The sequence below is a fragment of the Podarcis bocagei genome (assembly GCF_964188305.1).
Source record: "Podarcis bocagei genome assembly, chromosome: 3".
Lineage (NCBI taxonomy): Eukaryota > Metazoa > Chordata > Lepidosauria > Squamata > Lacertidae > Podarcis > Podarcis bocagei.
Window position 1 is genome coordinate 24,688,448 of NC_138127.1, and position 18,706 is coordinate 24,707,153.

The window sequence follows — 18,706 nt, forward strand, 5'->3', positions numbered from 1 at the left end:
GCCAGGGTGTCTTGCCCTCTTGCTACAACAAGTTCCCCTTCCCCCTTGGTCTCCCAGGACCAGGAGAGGAATGAAGAAGGAGGAGCAAAGACAGGCATGCCGGCATAGTTTCAGATTGCTTGGGGGAGAAGGAGACTTAGGCAGTGGTGGAAAGCTGTGGAGACCTTCAGTCTCCACAATTGCTTCATAGGGGCAGGACCTACCGAGAAGAGCTCCCGCGCTCTTTGGGCCGGGCACTACCTTGTACGTCTAATAAAGAGTTAACTTACTCCGTGTGGTTTATTGCTGACCTGCTCCTGACAAATTCATAGGGGTCTGCCTAGGAAGGGACATTCCCCAGCACAGGTGCCACCACCAAACATGCCCTTCAGTCTATGGGCAGACCCAGAACAGGCCTTCTGATATTCAGCAGACCATGTGGGCTAGAGTATATACTGGAGAAGGCAGTTCATCAGATAGTCTAGTGTAGACCATGAGGAGCTTTGAAGATAAGAACTAGCACTTCGAACGGTACTCAGAAATGAATAAGCCACCAACAAGGATAAAACAAAACTGGCTTCCAGGCATGAAAATAATGAAGAAACATTACACAGCACAATGATCCAGGCACCATGTACACATGCTAGTTTGTTTTCAATCTTATAAACAAGGGTATGTTTCTTTCATTCCCTGGCATATGGTTTGGTCTTGTTGTTTTTTTAAAAAAAATAATGTTTTATCAGAACTAATTATACTCCTAAATTATGAAAAGCATTAGTGGAACCTGCTACAAAGTGGATGCAGTTGTTACAAAACCATATGCCCTATTAGCACGCCCAAGCAAACCACAAATGTATCAGCATTCTGTATGACAGATAAAAAAGCAGGAAGTGGGAATAACACTTTTAGAGCCAAATTCTCGACAGCACACAGCTCTTACTGAAATGGCTAAACGAGAGCCAGATTTCCAATCACATAACATTACTTCTTAACTTATCATTTCTATAGCAGAGTTCCAAGCATATCCCACACTGTAGCTCAGTAAACCTGGTAACACATCAGTATTATCTGCATACTACAGATGTGAGGATGAAACCAAGCTTATTGTTACAGATCTGGGGTAACAGAGTTTTGAGGGGGGGGTGCAAAGGCACCCATAACTGCTAGGGTTAGTGAATGTTAGAAAATAATAAATGGTAGAATTTAGTTAACATCTGGAGTATTGAAGGGAAGATGCCAAGCCAGTGAAAAAATACAGGCTAAGCTTCTCTTTCAAGCCAGGGTGAGGACCTGAGACAGAAGTCCTTAAGAAAAGGTTTTGGAAACAATTCATTAAGCCATCAATAGAAACTGTCAACCAGGCAGGAGGCTCTGCAGGTGAGAGGAAGAGGTTGCCTAGGTGACGGGAGAGGGCGGGATGTCACACAGAAAAAATGCCATCCTTTTTAAAACCAGAGGTCTGGATGAAGGAGGCGAGAAGACAGATGGGGAGGAGTTGCTTGGAGCAGGGGTTTTTGGGAAGATGAAAGGAAGCGGGCAGGACTTCATGAGCTGCTGTGGAGGCCGGAACCAGTTTGGCAGGCTGGGGCAGAGTCAGATATGGCAGTCAGGATGGCTCAACAATCCAGGGCTGGAATACTGGGGGAACAAGCCCCTCTTGAGATGCAATGCTCTGAACTCCAAAGTAGACCCAGGTGTAAATATGTGTACAATATACCATATTTCTTAAAAGACACTAGCCTCTGCTGTGCCTTGATTTCCCAACGGAAAAATAATCCTGGGTGAGCAACTGGAACCCCACCTGAATTTTGATACCTCTTGGCAGAGGTTGGGAGTAGCGTGCAACCTTTGTAACACTCTACATCACACCTTGCTGATGTGTGCAACAACCTGAAAATGTGGTTTGAAACGCAGCGATAAAAGAACAACCTCGCTGCTTTTTAAGTTGGGAATGTTTACATAGCATAAGAAACAGTGATTTGTCTCAAGCCATTTACTGAGGTCATGGCAGAAGTGAGACATGAGCCAGAGAATTCTTAATTCATAACTCAGCCATTCAGTTGCTGCAGAGTTCCAGCCCTTCTTAGGACACATTGAAATAGGTTAACACGCTAATCAGTGCTAATCACATTTTGACATAATGGTTCTGTATTAATGTCTTCTTAAAGAAACTGATCCTCAAGATCGGTCCATGGAGCCATAGTTTATTAGATGTTATATTTGTAACTGCTATATTTCTTAAACTACCAGGAGAGCAAGAACTCCTATGAGGTTCCCTCTTTTTGAGTCCCTTCACAGATTTTGTGGTTTCAAATGTCCATATCTTGTAGGAAGCGTAATGTCAGTGCAAATTTCTGGACTGTGTTCAAACCTTGGCACATGCTCTGTTTTTACATTTTTCCTTTTCCATCTGGTCACCTATTGCACATACGTAATGCAGCTTATCAAAGTCTATATTTTAAAATTCAAGACTCGCTCATCTCTTACCGGCTCAACTAATTACAGCAGTATTTTACTGATGTGTGCCTGAAGTCAATTAATTGTATAATTGTACAAATGAAATGTACCCCAAAGGCTCCAAAGCTGGAAGGCTGGGTGGCCTTCCCCTACCTACTTGTCAGCCGCTCATCCTACTCTTGAGTAGGACCCTGGCAGAGAAACATGCCCAACTGGCATGTTCTCTCCCTCCTGGTCGATCGTTCGGAAGCTTCCTGTCTCCGTCACTTCCCACTTTGTGGAGTCAAATATGCACCGTCATGTGATAGACAAAAATCCCATGACTACAATCATGGAGCAGGAATTCTAACACTACTGTCCTTCAGAGGGCTTGGGCTACAACTCCCATTGGTCCCAGCCAGCATGGTCAATTGTCAAGGATCATGGGAGTTGTAGACAATGGGCCATATTTGATTAACTTGCTGCACTAGCAGAAGCCTGCACAATGAGTCACACTGCAGTAATGGGACTTTACCCCCTCTTCTCTCCCTACACACCCTCTGCATCCTCCCCAAATCTGTTCCAGGGGTTCGGGAGAACCCCCAGAACAACATGGGTTGTGAGAAGGAGAGGGGAGATCTCATCCTATCTGGAAGCAGAAATGCTTGCCCGATGAAACAATCTCCATGGTGCTACTTTGAATACAACCCCAAAACATTCCGAGGGCACCAGACTGGGGAAGGCTGACATAAGGTAAATTATGGATGCATTCACAAATTCCACATGCAACCATTGTGATAATCTGCATGTGCTGAAACAGTGATCACTCAGCAACCACTATAAACAGAGCTTTCATATCACCTAGGTCAACTGAGCCTGGGGGCCAAGGTGAAATATCATGAATTTGGGCTCAGCTAAGGAGGAAGGTTTTGACCAAACTGCGGGAGGCAGTGGAAGACAGGAGTGCCTGGCGTGTTCTGGTCCATGGGGTCACGAAGAGTCGGACACGACTAAACGACACAACAACAAAGGAGGAAGGTAGCTGGAAGCAAACCCTTTCGGGTATATTGTTAATTACTAACTGCAAAACCGACATTTGGTATTTCCCTGATATGGATTTTGGAATTTTCCTTATGGGCCAGCACAGCTACCTTTACTTTTGAAGCAATTGTCAAGTGTGTCAGTGAAAGAAGGGATCCCTATCTGCTTAGATAGGAATGTTCTTTAAAGATCCCCAATTTGCTAGATATTGATAAAGCTGGTTGCCTTATCATGCTGGTAGGAAGTGCTTTTGGTCTGAAGGGGCAAATGAGTATGAGACAGGCATCCCCAGGGCACAATTGCTGTTCCTTGGAATGTGACTAATCCACTATGTTTTCTGCAACATGGGGTCATTTTAATTCACAGAAGAGGACTTCACCACCATGCTGATTCTGGCATGAGCTGAGTCTTCTGCAAACATCTGTATGAACATCCAAGCCACATTTTGTATGAATATCCAGTCCAAGCAACCTTGCCTCCAGTGAACTTATGAATTGCAAGGCAGATTCTGGAGGGCTGCTTGGAAAAACAGACTAATCCCTATGTAACAGGGAACTGTAGCTCTGTGGGGATTTGAGCTATGGTTCTTTGGGGGGATGCACTTTAAATGTGCTTTAAGCATAGCATGTATGCAGCCTTGGATTCAGTAACACCTTCTGAAACCCTGGCGAGCTACTGCTCCTCATAGAATAGTAGAATTGCAGGCTTAGAAGGGATTCTAAGGGTCCAACCTCCTGCATTGCAGGAATCATAGCAAAAGAATCCCTGACAGATGGCTATCCAACCTCTGCTCAGAAACCCACAATGAAGAAGAGTCGACCACCTTTTGGAGGCAGCCCGTTCCACTGTTGAGCAGCTCTTACCACCAGAAAGTTATCCCTAATATTTAGAAGCTCCTTTCTTGTCATTTGAATCCATTGGTTCAGGTCTTAACCTCTGGAGAAGCAAAAAACAAGCTGGTTCCATCTTCCATGTGAGGCATCTTCAGTTATTTGAAGAAGTCTACCGAATTACCTCTTCCTCAACACACCCAGCTCCCTCAACTGTTCCTCATAGGGCTTGGTTTCCAGACCTGTTTGTCATCTTGGTTGCCCTCATCTGCACATGTTCCAGCCAAGGTAAACAATACTGAGCTAGATGGACTAAAGGCAATGTCCTAGGCTCCGTGATACACAATATACATTAACATGCAATGAGAGATGAGTGTTAATAGGGAAAACACATGCATTCTCCCCAAGAGGCCTCTCTATTCTAGTGCATGAAGTGGCTTCTTCTCCTTGCTTTTTTAAAAAAATAATAATTAAGGAGATGCCCTCCACCCCTTCAGGGCTGTGCCCACATCTAGTGTGAGCGGACATTTCCTGGAGAAGAACAAGGCAAGCCCCTTTGGCAGCCTTCTGTCTCCATTTTGTCTGAACAGTTGTCTCACTAATGCTACCCAACCAGGCTTGATACAGTAGCAGCAGTGCTAAAAATGAATGTACACAAGCCCTCAAGATTAACTTTCTTGGATGGTGACTGGCTCCAGACATTCTGCCTGGAAGCATAACGAGAGACAAGTCCATTGACTCCAATCGCAAACTCAGTGCCAGCTGTCTCTGCACTGGCTAACAGGACCTGCACTGTTTGTTCACCTCTAGAGAATGTTATTTTGCTTAACAGTGGCAGGGTCATATCAAATGAAGTCACCATTTAAGTAATAGCCCTGGGGATAATGGATAGCCACCCAGGGTAGTAGCAGTTATAATAGCACAAGACACATTTCCCCCATGTCCTTTCTAAATGAATTGTTTGTGCATCCTTGCAACAAAACAAAACAGAAAAGGAAAGGAAAGAGGAGGGGCTGGGGAAAGCTGTATAGTGCTAGGAAAGAGCACGTTGAAAAACAACTTGACATTTACAGTCAACACAATCAACATGTAATCTAAGAGCACGCTCAAAAAAGTCTGTGTTGAAGGGTAATTGAAAAGCGGAGGGGTGGGGGAGAGAGGGAGCCATGGTAAAATCCAAGCCAAACTCAAGATTTACTGAAACCAGAAGGCTTGCAACACTGTAAGAAAGAGGAAGATATTGGCCGCGGATGAAAGCAGAGCATTTCACAGATAATGAAATAAAAATTTTCATTTTGGAACATTTAAGCAGGAAACTTCAATCCTGCACGACCAGTTCCAGAATAAAACGGTGCTATATTTCATAAAAGACACCATTTCCCCCCTGCCAAGTCCATATATTACTTTAAAGGTATAACTCAAAATCTGCCTTCAGCTGAATGTGATGGTTTAAAAGAGACAGTACAGGAGACGGATAATGTGAGTACCTAGGGAATGAACTCCTGGGTGGTTTTGTAATACGTTTTGGTTTTCAGAGTCTGCTTGATATCTAACCTCATAAGGAACAAAATCGAGGCATAATTTATTTAAAAGCCAACTTCTCTACTTCCAGAACCCTGTTTCTAAATAAAAACAACAGTTGTGTGGCAGTCTAAAGACTGGACATAGTTGACAGTGGTGAACTATTCAACAGGAAGATTTGACTTAGAACTGTAGTACTTGTAAAATCCATTTGCTGGTCTTTAGGGTGTCACAAAATTCTTCGCCATTTTTAACCACAACAGGCTAACAGCTTCCCTCCCCACTCCCTGGAATATGAGTCCTTTGTTACAAGTCTTGGTCTTAGACCCACACCAGCAGCAGCTGGAGTTGCTATTCCACAATGCTGTCCCATGCATGTTTGCTTGGAAGCAGGCCCCAGTGTCTTGGGATGGGCTATTATTTTTTAAAAGGGAGCCTTTTAGGCCTAGCAGTTTCCTTTAGCTAGGCCAGGGGTCTGCAACCCGCAGCTCCGGAGCCGCATGTGGCTCTTTTACACCTTTGCCGTGGCTCCTGGGCGGATACTAGCGAGGGGAGGAGGCGCATTGTGCGCCCCGACACTCCCCACTGTGGTGGGCGCTGTACTGGCTGTGACGTCGCATGGGGATGGTGCATGCGTTACGATCCTGTATATATAGCATTAAGGTAAGAAACAATATATGCAGTGTTATGTTTGTTTTAAATGTCGCAATGGTTTTGCGGCTCCCAGTTTTTTTTCCTTCGGAAATGGGTCCAAGTGGCTCTTTTTGTCTTAAAGGTTGCAGACTCCTGAGCTAGGCTAAAGAGGATCACTGTCCACTTCAGAATCTGCAGTCCAGCAGATTCCTTTGCAAGGTGGTGTGGGGGCTGTATGCTGCCTTGGTCCCTCCTCCCCATGATCCCCGCTAAAGCTTCAAAAGCAAAATATTGTTGGAAAATTCCTTTCCACCTTTAGTTGCAGACATGGAACTAGTTTAGTTGCAGTTGCATGTCACATGTCTGTTTACATACCAGCACAGCTTGCTGGGAACTTCCGTTGTGTGTATAGCCTTTGCTTTTGACGGTCTCTCTGAGGAGAAGAAAGTGAGACGACATGTTTCTTTTGTCCTGATTTATGCTTAATAAATCCGTAGCTTGTTAGTATGTTTCCACAAGCCTCATGCCTGTTCTGTTTGTGCAGTATGTTCTGCTGATATAGTGTGCTCAGGCTTTTGAAGTCTGAGTTGCTGATTTACATGGCACTAGAGGTTGGGGGTTCATCACGGCTGGAAGGGCATGATCCAAATGGGGGCTAGCCAGCTGGAATCTCGGCCCCTGAAGGATGCCGGCATATATCTGGCTGAGTGGCTAGTGCATGGGCTGCCTATTCTCACCAGCACACCCCCAGAACCTCCCCCCCCTTTTGGCCCTTGGTCAGTTGGGCCAATGGTTTGAGAATGGGACTCAGATCTCCTTCAGATTCCCTGATAATATCCTATGGCTTTGGGGATACTGCTCCAGGGAACATAGGAATGCAGCCTCAATCACTAGGAAGTGATAAAGGAAATCTACACATTTAAATTTTGCATGTGTGTGTGTGTTACTTTCTCTCCAAATATACATTTTGATTCATTTTTTTTAAGCCAAGAAATACATTGGAGCATTCAGGAAGTATGAAAATTGATGGAGAGCAGAAGTCTAACCTGCTGGACTAGGAGATACAGATCAGATTGATTTATACTGGAATTGGCAAAGATCAAATTCCATAGTTTGCAGAGACCCCCCTGGAGTTCTTTGCAGTTTGCTTTGGATTTTACCATCATAAATACATTAGTATCCACAAACCTGACTACCTCACTGCTCACTCCAGACCCCAGGGCACCAATCCAAATATAGATCTTTCAAGGACCCCAGTGCATACCTTACTCCACTGTGAAAACTTTCCATTTATTCCTATTCCCAGCTTCCTGTTCCTTAACTAGTTACCAGTTCATTAGAAGACCTATGCTATTGGTGTCTATGCTTGTGAGGTATGGAAAGTTATTTTGAAAACCACTTTGGGCTTTTCATTTGCCTGGCAGATGTGGTACAGTAAATGCAAAATATGCCTTTTGGAACCCAATCCTATCTGTATCTCCTTGTTGCAATTCCCACTGAGTTGTGCATTCTTTTCATTTGGGAAAGTACTCTGAGTAACGGACTTCATAATCCTTACAAACTGAACTTGGGTCTCTTATCTTGCTCACTGTCTATTGAACTAGATATTTAAATGTTCACTGTTTCCAGGAAGGGATCTCTCTGCCATAATTCCGAGGAAGGGAGATACAAAGGCAGAGACTGGTTTGCAAATTCCTTTGCCTGACACAGGCTGTATATGAATGTACATCTGGATGTATTACCAAACACATCTAGTGCAGTGCTCTTTAGCTCTTTAGCACATTAGAGTTTGCAAAGAAAATGGCAAACCACCCTAGGCATTGTTTCAAGCTTGCATTATTGTGCGAAACTATGTCTGGAGTGGGAACACTGTTGTTAACATACATTGTGCGTGTTCTGGGCATGCTTAACAATGGAAGAACCAGGGGGGAAAGCACATCATACTTTAAAAGAAAACATATACATCTCTGAAATACATCCCAGAAGCACTGTTCTATACCACCATGTGAGCACTCCGGAGAGTACACGGATACTCTGATTGAACAGCAATGGCAATAGTGCAAAATCTGATCTCAGAGCAATTTTAACTTGGCACAATGCTCCACAGAAATTCCTTTGGATCTGGGAATATATGTATAAAAAATATTTGTTACTACTATGTCCAAGGATAAATGGTAAGGAACTGTGATTTTTTTTTTTTAATGCATTGGGTTATAGCCAATGCTAAGCCTACTCAGAGTAGATCCATTGAAATTAATTGGCATGACTAACTTAGGTCCATTCATTACAGAGGGTCTAGTCCGAATAGAACTTAGTTGGATACAACCCATATTTTCCATCTCACCATAGTTCAGTTTTGGCCATTATGTTTCAGATACCTCTGAGATCATACAATGGCTGTTACATATCTTGCCATATGCTTTTTATTAAAACTTTGATGAAATGTAAACCTCAAACTCAGCTGATCAAACTTGATTATGATGATTTCATCAATAGCAGAAGAATAAGATTGTGTCCAGGGCAGGGGCAACCTATGGCCTTCCAAATGTTGGATTACAACTCCCATCATCCTTGATCATGGGCTGTGCTGGCTGGGACTGATGGGGCTGGAGTCCAGCATACTCGGTGGGGCAGTTGCCATTGCTGCAAGGACCAGTTATGCCAGAGACATTGGCTTGCATCTGAGGGCAGGGGAGAGAGAGCACAGTGGTGGAGCAAGCAGAAAGGCATTGGTTCAACCCCAAGCATCTTCAGATAAAAGGACCGGATAGCAGGTGATGAGGAAAAGCACTGCCTAAGATCATGCCAAACCACTTGCAGAGCAGACAACACTAGCCTAGATGGACAAATGGTCCGAGTGGTTATAAGGGGATTGTGATGGGCTAAGCCAGGCCGTGATCTTAAAAAAACCCATTTAGGTACACGCAAGGATTTGTACTAATGCAGAGACATTTTCTTTCACGCCCCACCCATTGCATTTCTGAAACTTCATAACAGCTTGTCCAGAGGCGCAGAGATATTTTAAGAAGTGGGTGGTCCTCTTTTCCACCTATGAAGGTAATTTCAAGGAATGTTCTCTTCCTTCCCTCCTCCATTTTCCCACATCCTCTAGTGAAGAGAAGAAGCAGCAACACACAGTCTTACAAAGGCAAGTCAGTATAAGAACAGAAGTGATAAGGGAACCCCAAATCCCTTTTCTTCACAGTGTAAAGGATGCAGCGTATTTTGTACACACCGAGAATAATGCTCAGAGTCACACACACACAAAAATGCATTAATTAAAACCTGTCACAGACATTTACGTAAAGGCCCACAATACAAACAAGCAGGTTCCATGGGGATGTGAGCTGGCCAAAAATACCATGATGATGTAATGATATTTTACTCACTCTCTGGCACTCCACAGTCTTGTTCAGCAGATCCATAGGCCCTGCTTTTCATTAAGTTTACCCCTGTGCAAAATGAACTAGAAGAGAGACTAACTTTTTATTCTGTGCATTTTGGTGAAAAGATTCAGGCATCAGTCACAACTGCTATGACATTTTTGTTTTCTGCAACACCATTGCTGTTTATGCCAAATATATATCTTGTGATAGAATCTGGCAAAAAGACAGACCCTCCAAGTGTCCCTATTTTCCAGAGACGTCCCTGATTTAGAGAAGTTGTCCTGGTTTCTGATTTGATCCCAGAATGTCCCAATTTTCCTCAGGGTGTCCCTATTTTCATTGGAAAAATGTTGGAGGGTATGGAGTTATCCGACACCAGAGCCAACTGAAGGCAATTCTGTACAGGGAAGGGTTTTTTAAATGTTTAATTATGTTATTATATATGTTGGAAGCTGCCCAGAGTGGCTGGGACAACCCAGTAAGATGTGTGGGGCATAAATAGTAAAATTATCATTATGGAATTGGACATCCCTATTTTCATCGGAGAAATGTTGGAAGGTATGAAAAGGTCAATATTGGGTTTGTCTGCCATCCTAAGACTCCAGATTGGCCTAAGGATATGTCTGCCTCACAAATGAAGTTGTTGTTTTAATTCATTAAACATTATGGTGGAACCTGTGTTCCATCGATTAACACATGCATGTGATATGCATATGGCTCTTGATAAAGTTATCTTGCCTAGAAACTCTTCAGTTCACTATTTTCACCAAAAATTATTTCCAAAACTGTTTTCCACAAGTCATAAGTTTTTCTCAGTTTGCTTAACAAATGGGGTGTGGGTGTTACTTAATTATATATTATTAATTGCTGCTATTTATCACTGCATGTCTCTGTAGCCACTTCAGCCTGTGTTGTTATGGTCTCTCATCCTCAAGTATGAAGTATCAGGCCTCTTTCTATGTTGCCAGCCCAAGAGACCTGATGTAGCAGAATGAGACTGACAGAAAGAAAAGAGGAATCAAACCAATTTTTCTCTCACACACATCCCCTTGCAGAGCCAAAACACTTTCTCCGTAAGCTTTTGCTCTTCAGGATATGAAACAACATGAACAAGAATTATTAATGTTGCTCCCGCTGCGCTGCGAAGCAAACCAGTTAAAACAGTCAATGTCACTTGTGGCAGGGAAATGGGGGAAATACGGTCATGTGGTTTAGAAGTCCCCAAAATCCCAAGTTTCAATTCCTCTTGCCACCACAGGGCAGTAGATATTTGGAGCTGCTTTCCTGGCACATGAAGTAGCAGCTGCTCTGCTTCTGAAAGATTTCTAGCATGGCTCCTGGTGTTGTCTGACTCCAGCAGACAACACCACTGGATAATAGAAACCTGCAGCAACAGGAAACCAAGGGGAACCACTTCAGACCTTTGACTTCCTGCCATTATTTGGATCCAGAAGCTGCTCTGTCTACTTTTAAATAATACATTGCCTGGTCTCCAATTGTCCAGTTCCGAAGCTTTTCTTTCTATGCTCTTTCATCACCCAATACCTGCCTCACAGAGCATTAATGCAATCACATTGTGCCAGGATTGGAGATATAAGCCACTGACAAAATGGCTGAAATACCCAAGGTGTGCACAATACCAGGATGGGGGGTGGGGTGGGGGTGGAGGGAGGCACACAACAGCAAAAGATACAAAAATAAACAAAATAAAATTTGAAAGACACATCCAAGTCGTCCCAGGGAATGCCATCACATTTCACCCCAAAGGGACTGTGTCATTGTGACTCTCAGTGCAGTGTGGACATGGAGGGAGCCAGCAACACACAGGCTGAGCCACGACAATATCTGTCGTCATCATCACATTTATTACCCAATGCCCACCCTTCAACAGCAGGTCCCAGGGTGGGTTGAAATGGGTCATATCATTGTGCCTCAACTTCTGTTAAACAGAGAGGAAGAGCTGTTTCACGATTCTGAAATATTTAGCGAAATGAACATTGTAAGGCGCTTCACTCATTAGAAATTATACGTATGCAATTTCTGTATCTGGGACTATACACAACTAAGGGCTGACCCTACCATTAGGTATAGTGAGGGAGGCAACCTCAGGTACCTGATTTCAGATGTCATGAAAAGGCCACCAATGGTTAGTTAGTTAATACATTATTGTTGCTGTTATTTGTTTTTTTCATGTATTTTATTTGTTTGTCTTTTGCTGATAGAAAGAAGGAGTGGTACCCTACAAAAGAGAATACTATTCACTGGTCTGCCTGAAGGCCTGCTCTGCACTCTCTCTCTCTCTCTCTCTCTCTCTCTCTCTCTCTCTCACATACACACACACACACACACACACACATTTATGGCACACACCACTTTTTTATCTACCATATTTTTCCATGTATAACACGCCCCTATGTATAAGACGACCTCTAATTTATGGGACCCCAAAATACGGTATCTATCTATCTATCATCAGATAGATGATGGATCTATCATCTATCTATCTATCTATCTATCTATCTATCATCATCATCATCTATCTATCGTTTTTTTAACTGTCTACAACATTCCCCTAGAATTTCTTATGAATATTATAGTCCATGGATCTTTATTTTTGCATTTGGCCTGGACTGGGTACCAGAAAAGTAAACCTGTGTCTTATTACGTGAGATGAAATAGCATGCTAAATAAATACTTTCTCAATTCCATGATCAAAGAGAGAGCTTGAATAAAATTATGCTGTCATTAAAGCCACGATCCATTAAAGGCTTAGCCTGTGTCACGAACCGTCTATTTTATTGGGCCAAGATGTGGTAAAGGCTGTATCTGGGCCACACTCAATTTTTCTTTTGTTTTCAAGGTTATAAAGCAACAGCAAGACATGTTTGCCTGTCTCCTTCATTCTATACACCAAGTATCTTGAACATACTAATGTAATTATTAAACAATGACTAAAAATAAAATAAAAAATGAACTTCTGCATTGAACCTGCAGTAGGTGAATCAGAACGAAGTAGACATCAATATATTGTATTACAAGGCATGTAACCTCCATTCATTGCATTCTTCCAGATAACCCAGGTAATGACTAGAGTAAATTAAACACATCAGGTGGAATTTAACTAAGTTTTACTCAAAGTAAACCTGTTGAAATGAATGGTCCTAACTTAGCATATGTTCATTAATTTGAAGTTGCCTACTCTCAGCGAAGGGACGCAGTGGTGCTGTGGGTTAAACCACAGAGCCTAGGACTTGCTGATCAGAAGGTTGGCGGTTCGAATCCCTACGACGGGGTGAGCTCCTGTTTGGTCCCTGCTCCTGCCCACCTAGCAGTTCAAAAGCACGTCAAACTGCAAGTAGATAAATAGGTACCACTCCGGTGGGAAGGTAAATGGTGTTTCCGTGCGCTGCTCTAGTTCGCCAGAAGCGGCTTAGTCATGCTGGCCACATGACCTGGAAGCTGTACGCCGGCTCCCTTGGCCAGTAAAGCGAGATGAGCACCGCAACCCCAGAGTCAGCCACGACTGGACCTAATGGTCAGGGGTCCCTTAACTTTTACCTTTACTCTCAGCGAAACTTCCTTGAATACTACCCAACATTCTGTATTTTACAAATTATGCTGTTTCTTTGTTTACTATATTTGCATGTTTCACCCCCACCATTCAAGGCATTGTACATTGATTGCCTTGTAGAAAGTGGTAATTGAACCACACAGAACCAACTCTGCAAGTGTTTCCTTAAAGCACGCTGAGCAAGGTAACGAAAGAAAAGGCAGCAGGGCAAATGGTTCTTCCTCTTAATCAATCCATGCTTAATCAATAATCAATCAATCAGAATGTCGGCCACAGCGGTGACTCAGTTCTTAAGGGGAAGTGTGGGGAAACCCATCATGTATCCTGTATGGATTGTGGCCTCTCCTTTATCAACTGCCACAAATATTCCTCACATTCCAAGACAGTGAGCAACTTCTTACAGTGTTAACTATTTAGTGGTTCCATTGTGGGTGTATGCATTATTTGCACCGATTAGGCAGCATATTTAGCACACGTTTTATGTTTAAATTTACATGCATGTAGCCTCTTTTTTTAAAGAATTGGCCTCTCTCTGCTGCAAATTTCTTGGGGGCAGTATGCAGATGACTGTTTGCAGAGTGGGTGCAAGGGGAGGAATTTAAACTGGCCTGATCCGTATGCCTGCAAGCGCACAAAAACTCCTTCTTGTAAATACTTGTCACTTTTGAAGTTTTAAGTGTTTACAAGAAGAAGGGTGGGAATAAGAGGTGTTTGTCGGTTCTTTAACTTAAACATCAAGGCTGCTGATTCTGCATGAGCAAATGGGCAATAACAATGTCACTGAGAATTCAAATCAGTGAAGACCTGAAGCTCTTTGTGCATAAAACAAGACTCTGTAGCTTTCCAAGCTATTATGCATAAAGTTCAGTTTTAGTGTTACTTATTCTAATTTACCTTTATACTCTGAAGCTATTGTCTGCTGTGAAGTTGTCCATTACCTTCTCTTCATGACACTTACAATGGCTAATTTATAAAAAGAAAGGTTGAGAACCTCACGTCCTGTCAAAAGATAGATTTCCACTTTAAGCAAAAACATACCCAGACATTGCTTGAATTTGGCCCCTTTCTTAACCTCCAAAAGAATTCATTTTGGCAGCGTGCTGGAAACATATAAGAACAATGTAACAGCTACAGTTTGTTTTCCTTCCTGTAATGTTTTATGATAGCATTTTAAAATATGTGTTTATTTGACACTTAGCCACTGTTATCTTCTATAATCTTCTGGAATTTTAGCCCTGTTTCAGCCACACAGAAAGATCAAGAAAAGCTATTTTCACAATCATATATATTAAATGTTGTTTTAACTCAAGGAACTATAGGGGGGGTGTAAATCTGTTCTACCAATTTGCAGTTCACACAATTCACCCACACACGGTGTGGGATTTTCCAGAGGCCTAGCTTTGCGTTGCCTTAAGCCCAGCTCCGATATCCCATTGTCTAAAGTTGGATTTCATAAACTACCTTCTAGATCAGGAGTTCCCCAACTGTTTTTGGCCCGGGGGCACATTTGAAAATCTGAGAAACTGTTATGGGTACCACTAAATATCCATTTCATGGAAGAATGACTAGCAATGCTTGGAACTCCCTCAAAACAGGCAAAACATCTACACACGTCTAAACAAATAAAAGACAGACAAAAGGGTGTGTGTGGAATTAGGCAATCCTTTAAAACAACATTATTTTTATGTCAGGGCTGCCTGCGATGCCCGGGTGTCAATGAGCCCCACAGTGGGGACCCCAGTTTTAGATACATTTCTTAACTGCTATAGGAGTTTAGTAGGAAAAGAAGTGCTTGCTGGGACAGACTGTCATGACCTCTGTGACCAGCAATGATCTGGATACAGAGATGTAGGCCAGGGGTCAGCAAACTTTTTCAGCAGGGGGCCGGTCCACTGTCCCTCAGACCTTGTGGAGGGCCGGACTATATTTTGGGGGGAAAAATATGAACCTATGCCCCACAATTAACCCAGAGATGCATTTTAAATAAAAGCACACATTCTACTCATGTAAAAACACGCTGATTCCCGGACTGTCCACAGGCCAGATTTAGAAGGTGATTGGGCCAGATCCAGCCCCCAGGCTTTAGTTTGCCTACCCATGCTGTAGGGTGCAGGGGAACCAGATAGGGAGCAGAATTTGGGTCAGGACTCAGAGATAAGACTGAGGAAGATAGGGAGACTAGTGTGCCCAAGGTGGTTGGACCAGAACTCCCAGAGGAACTCCCAGACCACCAGGGCCTACAGGCCAGAGCCTAACCCCTCACAGACACCTTCCCCTGAGCCCAAAAAACTAGATGCCTCTCACTGCACACCACCAGTCCAGCAGTGTGGGGAGCACACCAGGAGGGAGGCTATGGAAAGGAGGAGGAGGAGTACCCATCTACAGGCCAGAGGATTGACCCATCGAGGCTCTAAAGCTCTCTCAAGGTGGTGGAGTCTTGAGACAGAGGCATAAAAAGCCTTAGTCTGTTTCCAATCTTTGTCATGGACAAGCAATCTCACTGGTTTCCCTGTGGGTTTAGGCATCAGACCAGAACACAACAGAGCTACAAAATTCACTTCACTGGCAGGACTGCAGGTGCAGCCAGGACAAAATGACACATGTGGGTCACCACATCCACAGCTATCCTGAACTTCATGCTTCTGCATCCACTCATTGCTACCATATTATTTCCGGAGAGTACTCCCCTGGGGTGCCTGCTGGCAATCTCTTTGCCCATTTCTTGCTTCTCCTGGAAGCAAGGGAGGAATTTCCCTTGCTTCAAGGGAGGAATGGGTGGGTGAATTGACTAGATAGGGAGGATCAGTTGCTTACCTGCCTGTGCACTTTCTCCATGTCTCTCTCTCTCTCTCTCTCTCTCTCTCTCTCTCTCTCTCTCTCTCATTGTTTCTGTTTTCATGGCAAGGTGAAGGTGGGGGAGAGCCAATAAAGTGAAAGAAGATGTATGCAGATTAGTGAGCAACAAGAACTCTCCTGTTTTATCATCTTCACCGTCTCAATAATTTCAGGGGCTCTATCTGATGGTTGCTCATCTTCCTATCACTTGGTCCTTGGCACACTGGTGACGGAAGGAATGTGTAGTGGGATGATCTCCATCTCTCCCATTAATACAGTCTGTTAAAACTGCCTGGGCATATTTATGAGTCCAAATAGCCCTAGGGCCATTTTAGATTGATCTCAATGGGAATAACTTCTAAGTAAACATTCATAGGATTGTGCTGCATATCCTGTAGTTGAGCCTTCAACATGAAATCTAGTTGGAGAGGGCAGGATATAGACTGAGATTATTCAGTTTCATCTGCTATACGGTAACAGATGTGGCATTTAGTCCTTACAGTGTAAAATTTATATGGATGGAGGATGAAGTTTTGTTTTCCAAACAGACGCAGATCAACATGTTTCCCCCTGCAAATGTCAGCACTGCATAGAGACAGGCTCTTTCACCGTCTTTCACCAAACGGCCTTTCTTGGAATGCTTATATCTCATATCATTTTCAATCAGCATCATTCTCTTTTGATTCCCATACGACAAACCCTTTAAGTGAATCCACTGTCCACGCTGCACTGGACTGTTATTTTGATCAAGGCTACAATCCTAATCTGCTTTAAATGAAAGGCAGTTTAATTGAAATCAGCACAATTATTTCCAAAGACATGACTATCAGCACTAGGGAATTGTCGCACCATTATCTTGGGAAGGAAGGGGATTCATGTGGCGTTTGCAGGAATATGTTATGAGAGGAATCAAACACTTATAATCAAAGCAACAGCTTGGAGGCAGGGTTTATACTGCGGTTCACCAAGATGTAGCTGTCAGCTGTAGCTGTCAGCATAAGCGTTGAAGAAGCATTAGCAGCTTCGTACCACCAGTAGGGGAGTGGAGCAAGCCTACCTTCAAAACAGATTTGAAATTCAGACAGTGTTTGCTTCTAGTGCGTCCCATTAAGAACTAAGGCCTGTTCATTCTACTTTCTTTCACTTGGGTGATAAGAAATGTTGAACAGAGTGACACAAGTCAGATCTATTCTGAAGGCAGACGTTATCATGACTGCCAAGCAGTGTGGAGTAGTGGATAGTGTTGAAGACCCGAGGTCAAATCCCCATTTGGCTACGAAGATCACGAGGTGACTTTGGCTCAGTCACAATCTCTCAGCCTAAACTGACCTCACAGAGTTGTTGTAAGGATAAAATGGGGAGAGGGAAACTCAGATACATTACTTTGAGCTCCAATAAAATAAACGGGCATTTCCCACCAATCTTACTGGTGAAAGCTTAGTTAGAACAACCTAAACCACTGTATTTGCACTGATTATAGAATCTGTAGTTTGCAGGTATTTTACTATAGGTGTTGGACTAGATGACCCCTGTGGTCCCTTCCAAGTCTATGATTCTGTGATACTTCCATGATCAGGAGATGGTGTGGTGGGTGAGAAATCTCAAATATCTCTTCTTTTTAATTCTTTTAATAGATACTTCCTGCCAACTGTTTCAAAATTCCCTCCACATCCATGATGCCTAGACACTTGATTTTTTTAAAAAAAAGTATGGTAAAAGTAGCAGTGTTTTTAGAATAATAATAATAATAATAATAATAATAATAATAATAATGGTGAAAGCAGCTGCTCTCAAAATCCTGAAAGCCACAAGACTGTAGAACCTGCAGTTGGAAATGGCCGTTCTCTTACCTAAACACTGCGTTGCTAGGCTTAGCACTCAGGTGTCAACAGACAGCACAACTGCTACCCTTCCAAAACGACTTGAATAAACAACCTAATTCAGTCCTTGCAACGGAGGTAATAACACCATGTGAGCTATATTGTCAGGTATGCAAAAGGGCTTAAGAGAAAATTCTGTCTGCCGGACTCAAAGGCTTTGAACGGAGTCAGGAATGATGTATGAGGGTTTGGGGGAGGCGAGGGGGGGAGTATATGTTTGTTGTCACAGTAACTGCAAATATAATAAACGGGCATTGCTTCATTTCCTTAAACACTCAGGTTGCTGTGCTGAAATAGTTCGTCATGAAGTCTACAATGCTTCTTTCCTTCTCTCAGCCTGTATCTTACTCAGTTACCGGAACTCAGCCCATTACAAGGTTACTTTTAGCCTAAGTGCATTAGAAGCAGAGAGGGAAATGGGAATGGAAAAACAAAAGTAAAGACTACTTACCCCCATTGCTTCTCATCTGGGTGTAGAAAAGACCTTATTTTCACAAAGATCTCATCAATAAACAAAGCAAGCTGGCAGCAGTTTAAAAGGATGACGTCAGTTTGCTACTGCTTTCAATCACATCCTTGTTTATTTTGCATGTT

General features: G+C 43.1%; 1 protein-coding gene across 3 annotated transcripts in view; it reads right to left on the bottom strand.

Annotated features, from left to right (window-relative positions):
* FILIP1 (filamin A interacting protein 1) overlaps nucleotides 1-18,706 on the bottom strand; it is an 80,972-nt gene that overhangs the window by 49,963 nt on the left and 12,303 nt on the right. The window contains exon 2 of one of the 3 annotated variants that reach the window (XM_081187332.1): nucleotides 6,816-6,873. The exons of 1 other annotated variant lie outside the window; for it this stretch is intronic. The gene's annotated coding sequence lies outside the window, so the exon portion shown is untranslated. Of the gene's footprint in view, nucleotides 1-6,815; nucleotides 6,874-14,291; nucleotides 14,374-18,706 lie in introns of those variants that run through there. One more of the 3 variants, XM_081187333.1, reaches the window with a different exon arrangement.